Source organism: Vitis vinifera, chromosome 5, assembly GCF_030704535.1.
Source record: "Vitis vinifera cultivar Pinot Noir 40024 chromosome 5, ASM3070453v1".
Taxonomy (NCBI): Eukaryota; Viridiplantae; Streptophyta; class Magnoliopsida; order Vitales; family Vitaceae; genus Vitis; species Vitis vinifera.
Window position 1 is genome coordinate 15,297,352 of NC_081809.1, and position 6,000 is coordinate 15,303,351.

Below are 6,000 nucleotides of genomic sequence, written 5' to 3' on the forward strand. Positions count from 1 at the left end.
ACAATAATAATAACGATAACAATAATAATAACAACAATAATAATAATAACGATAACAATGATGATAATAGTAATAATAATAATAATAATAATAATAATAATAATAATAATTGGAAAATGAGTGATACGGGAAGTGAGATAATGAGAGAAAAGGGAGGAGGTCGCCGGCGGCGCCGACCGGTGATCTTGCTAACAGTAGTGGATGATTTTTTTAGGAAACACAAATAAAATAAACTGAAATAAAAATAATAAAATAAAAAATAAAAATGGAAGAGAAATGGGGGAGCAGACTGTTGGGTGTTTTTGGGGGAAGAAGAAAAAAGGAAAAAATAAAAAATAAAAATGGGGGTCGGCCCTCTTGGGAAAACGGAGGAGAAAAACTATAAAAAGAAAAAAAAATGGAGAATGGAGGAGGAATGGAAGAAAAAAATGGGGAGGAGGAATGGAAGAAAAAAATGGGGGGGGGGGGGGGGGGGGGGGGGGGGGGGCGGCGCTAGCTGTAAGAAGAAGAAGAGGAATGGAGGAAGAAAAGAAAAAAAATCGGTACGATCCCCCCGTCTCCATAGAGAGTCAGCCAAAGAAAAAGAAAGAAAAAAAAGCTCCCCCAAAAACTCTTCAATGGCAGGGGAGGAAAAAAAATGGGGGGAAAGGAAGTGGGGGGGCGGGGGGGAGGTGGTTGGGGGCTGTGTGGGAAGAATGGGAAGAGAGAAAAGAAGAGAATGGGGTGGTTGGGGAGTAGGAAGAGAAAGGAGAGAGAAAAGAAAAAAAATAGATATTATAATAATAATATTAATAATAATAATAATAATAAAAATAATAATAATAATAATAGTAATAATAATAATAAAATAAAAGTATTAGTAATAAAATAAAATAAAATGATATACAAAATAATAAAAGCTATTAAATGGTGAGTGGGCAAAAAAATATATGTAATTGGAATTTAAAATTTAAGGACAAAATTGGGCTCAAAGTTAATGTAAAAATAAAAAAATAAAAAAAATGGACAAATTTTGGGGTTTACAAATATGCCCATCTTCGGTAGAGGTCACGAGTAAAGTGAGTGTATACATAAACGAAACGAAGTGAACTTTGCCGAAGAACAAGAAAGACCACTAAATTTGTTCCAGTATGACATGGGCTTTCTTGAATGATAAGGCGGGGGAAAAATGACCCTGAACGCCAAAAGGAGGAAAGATGGTGACTCTAGGTGCCTGAATGAGTATGCATGACAGCTCTGAACGCCAAATCTAAATGAAGAAGATGGCATTGAATGCCAAGCTGGGCAATGACTCTGAATGCCAAAATGAAGACACGACTCTAAATGCCTAAAACTGATAAAAGGAATGGCTCTGAACGCCTAAGACTGGAAAAGATGGCTTTGAACGCTTATAAAAGAAAATTATGGCTCTAAATGCCAAAGGGAGATCTGAAGGCCTACAATTCTAAACACCCATGAAAGAAAGTAGTGGCTATGAACACCTAAAGGGTGAAAACAACTCTGGGTCATGAGCTTAAGGCTCTGAATGCTAAGCTGACTAATGGCTCTAAATGCCAAGTTGACCGCACTAAATGTCGAACTGAAGATATGATGGCTCTGAATGCCTGACCATGAACGACGACTCTGAACGCCAAACTATGGAGAAATGGTGGCTCTGGATGCCAAACTAAGGATATGATGGCTCTGAAAGCCAAACTATTGGGAAATGGTGTATGCATGACTATGAACAATGGATCTGAACGCCAAACTGTGAGCGACGGGCTCTAAATGCCAAACTATGGAAAAATGATGACTTTGTACGCCTGAATGTGGACGATGGCTATGAATGCCTGAACTGTGAATGATGGCTCTGAACGCCTGAACTGTGGATAAATCATGACGGCTTTGAATGTTAAACTGAAGATGCGGCTCTGAACGTCAAGCTGGAAATCAATGATGGCTCTAAACGCCAAAACTGAGAATGCGACATCTGAACGTCAAACTGGGAAGTGATGATGGCTCTGAACGCCGAACTGAGAAGTGATGGCTCTGAACGCCGAACTGAGAAGTGATGACTCTGAACGCCGAAACTGAGAAGCGATGATGGCTTTGAACGCCGAAACTGAAAATGCGATGAGGATGGCTCTGAACACTAATACTGAGAAGTGATGGCTCTGACCGCCGAAACTGAGAAGCGGTGATGGCTCTGAACGCCAAAACTGAGAAGTGATGATGATGACTCTGAACCCCAAAACTGAAAAATGCAACTCTGAACGTCAAACTGAAAATCGATGATGGCTCTAAACGCCGAAACTGAGAATGTGACTATGAACGCCGAAACTAAGAATGTGACTCTGAACATCAAACTAAGAAGTGATGATGACTTTGAACGTCAAACAAGAAGTGATGATGGCTTTGAATACTAAACTGAGAATGCGACTCTGAATGTTAAACTGAGAAGTGATGGCTCTGAACGCCGAAACTGAGAAGCGATGATGACTCTGAACGTCGAAACTGAGAATGCGATGAGGATGACTCTAAACACTGATACTGAGAAGTGATGGTTTTGATCGCCGAAACTGAGAAGCGATGATGATGACTCTGAACCCCGAAACTGAAAAATGCGACTCTGAACGTCAAACTGAAAACTGATGATGGCTTTAAACGTTGAAACTGAGAATATGACTCTGAACTTCAAACTAAGAAGTGATGGCTCTGAACGTCAAAACTGAGAAGCGATGATGATGACTTTGAACCCCGAAATAGAAAAATGCGACTCTGAACATCAAACTGAAAAATCGATGATGACTCTGAATGCCGAAACTGAGAATGTGACTCTGAACGTCAAACTAAGAAGTGATGGATTTGAACACCAAAATTGAGAAGCGGTGATGGCTCTGAATGCTGAAATTGAGAAGCGATGATGATGACTCTGAACCTCGAAACTGAAAAATGTGACTTTGAATGTCAAATTGAAAATCGATGATGGCTCTGAATGCCGAAACTGAGAATGTGACTCTGAACGTCAAACTAAGAAGTGATGATGGCTTTGAATACCAAACTGAGAATGCGACTCTGGACATCAAACTAGGAAGTGATGATGATGACTCTAAACGTCAAATTGAAAACCGATGATGGCTTTGAACGTCGAAACCAAGAATGTGACTCTGAACGTCAAACTAAGAAGTGATGATGGCTCTGAACCCCGAAACTGAAAAATGCGACTCTGAACGTCAAACTGAAAATTGATGATGGCTCTGAATGCCGAAACTGAGAATATGACTCTGGACGTCAAACTAAGAAGTGATGATGGCTCTGAATACCAAACTGAGAATGCGACTCTGGACGTCAAACTAGGAAGTGATGATGATGACTCTGAACGTCAAACTGAAAACCTATGATGGCTTAGAATGACGAAACCGAGAATGTGACTCTGAACATCAAAATAAGAAGTGATGATGGTTCTGAACGCCGAAACTGAGGACGCGACTCTAGATATCGAGCTAAAGACAAACAGCGACTTTGAACGCTAAACTGAAGATACGACTTTGAATGTTAAGGCGACGATTTGGCTTTGAACGCCGAACTGAAGGTGCGGCTTTGAACGCTAAACCGAAAAGAGATGGTGGCTCTGAATGCCAAATTGGAAAATGATAGTGACTCCGAACGCCAAACTAGGCAGAAATGGTGGCTTTGAACGCCAAAATAAGAAGGGATGATGGCTCTGAACATTGAAACTGGAGATGCGGCTTTGAATGCCGAAAATGTGAAACGATGATGGCTCCGAACACCGAACTAAGAATGATGAAGGCTCTGAACGCCGTAACTGAGAAGATGGTGGCTCCGAATGCTGAGACTGAGAAATGATGGTGGCTCTAAACGCCGAAACTGAGAAGTGATGGTGGCTTTGAACGCCAAAACTGAGAAACGATGGTGCCTCTGAACGCCAAAACTGAAAGGCGATGGTGGCTCTGAACGCTGAAACTGAGAAAATATGGTGGCTCTGAATGCTGAAACGAAGATGTGGCTATGAACGCCAAAATTGAGAAATGATGGTGGCTTTGAACGCCGGAACTGAGAAGTGATGATGGCTCTGAATGCCGAACGAAAAACAAACAATGGCTCTGAACGCGAAAATGAAAATGAACAATGGCTCTGAATGCCAAAACTAAAGATGCAGCTCTGAACGCCAAACGGAAAACGAACAACGGCTCTAAACGCCAAACGGAAGATATCTCTAGATATCGAAATGAATGTGTGGCTCTGAACGCTGAAAATGAACGATGGCTCTGAACGTCGAAACGATAAATGTGATGATATCGAACTAAAGGCAAACAACGGCTTTGAATGCCAAACTGCAAGGATACATCTGAATGCCAAGATGACAATGCGACTTTGAACGCCGAACTAAAGGTGTGGCTCTGAACGCCAAACTGAAGATACGGCTCTGAATGCCAAGATGACAATGCGACTCTGAATGTCGAACTAAAGGTATGACTCTAAACGCCAAAATAAAGTTGTGGCTCTGAACGTCAAACAGAAAATAAGGATCTGGATGTTGGAATGAAAATGTGGCTCTGAACACCAAATGAAAAATGAACAACGACTCTAATCACCAAACGAAAAAAGTGATAGCTCTGATATCGAAATGAAAATGAGGCTCTGAACGCCAAACTGAAGATGCGGCTCTAAACGCCAAAATAAAGATGTGGCTTTGAACGTCGAACAAAAAAACAAAGATTTGGATGTCAAAATGAAAATGTGGCTCTGAACGCTAAACGGAAAATGAACCACGACTCTAAACGCCAAACGAAAAAGGTGGTAGCTCTGATGTCGAAATGAAAATGCGGCTCTAAATGCCAAATTGAAGATGCGGCTCTAAACGCCAAAATTAAGAAAGATGGTGTCATCAAATGCCAAAATGAAAATACGGCTCTGAACGCCAAATTGAAAAGAGGTGGTGGTTCTGAACGCCAAACTGAAAATGACATAATGATCCTGAATGTCGAACTAGGAACATGGCTCTGAACGCCAAACTGCGAAAAAATGGCGGCTCTGAACACCAAACTATGAATGCCAAATAGAAACAAAGACTCTGAATGCCCAACTAAACTGATAACTAGGAATGTCAGGCTGAGAAAGACCACTCTGGACGCCGTGACTGAGAAGACGTGATGGCTCTGAACGTTAAGCTGAAAATGGATGACTCTGTACGTCGTATCCAAGAATGGATGGCGGCTCTGAACGCCAAACGGCAAGGAAACGATGAGGGGGGAAATATGCCCCAGTGTAGTGTGCCGCCACAACTCTCCATTCTCTGAAAAGGTATAAAAGAGGCTCCATGAGCCTCAAGATATGCTTTGCTAGTAATAAAATAAAATAAAATAATATACAAAATAATAAAAGCTATTAAATGGTGAGTGAGATCACCATCGCCTGAGTCGCCTCTTCCCTACCGCACCGTTGCAAGCCAGCATGCCACCCTCTGCCGCTGGAACCCTGACTATTAACCCCCTTCGGCTGGCTATAACCCTCTCGCCTCGACTGTAAACCCCTCCCTTCCCAGCCTTACCTTCATTCAACCCCTGATACTGAAGATATGATCTAAAACTATAGGTAGGCCAAGGGTGATGTTTTTTTAGCAGAAGTGGAATCATCAATCACCAAAGGAAAAAAGTGAATTGAATGGTGAGAAGTTGGGACTCTGAGTAAATATCTTTGTAGTAAATGCCTTGTCATTGAGTGGAAAAAAAAATGCAATCTTTGGTAGAAATGAAAGGTTCCAAATAGCAATTTGTACAATGCTAAACACAATTGGACGGTTTCTTTTGTTTTGCAGATTTTTAGATGAGGTAAGCTACTAGGTTTACATGGATCAAACAAGAGTGAGAGATTGATCTTATAGGAAAGTGATAGTTGGTCTTATGAGGAGAAGTATGAAGTTAATGATTTAGTTTGGAAACTAAGACTGATGGTTGAAAGTTGGAACAATGGAGATATATATGAATTTCCAAGTATCTT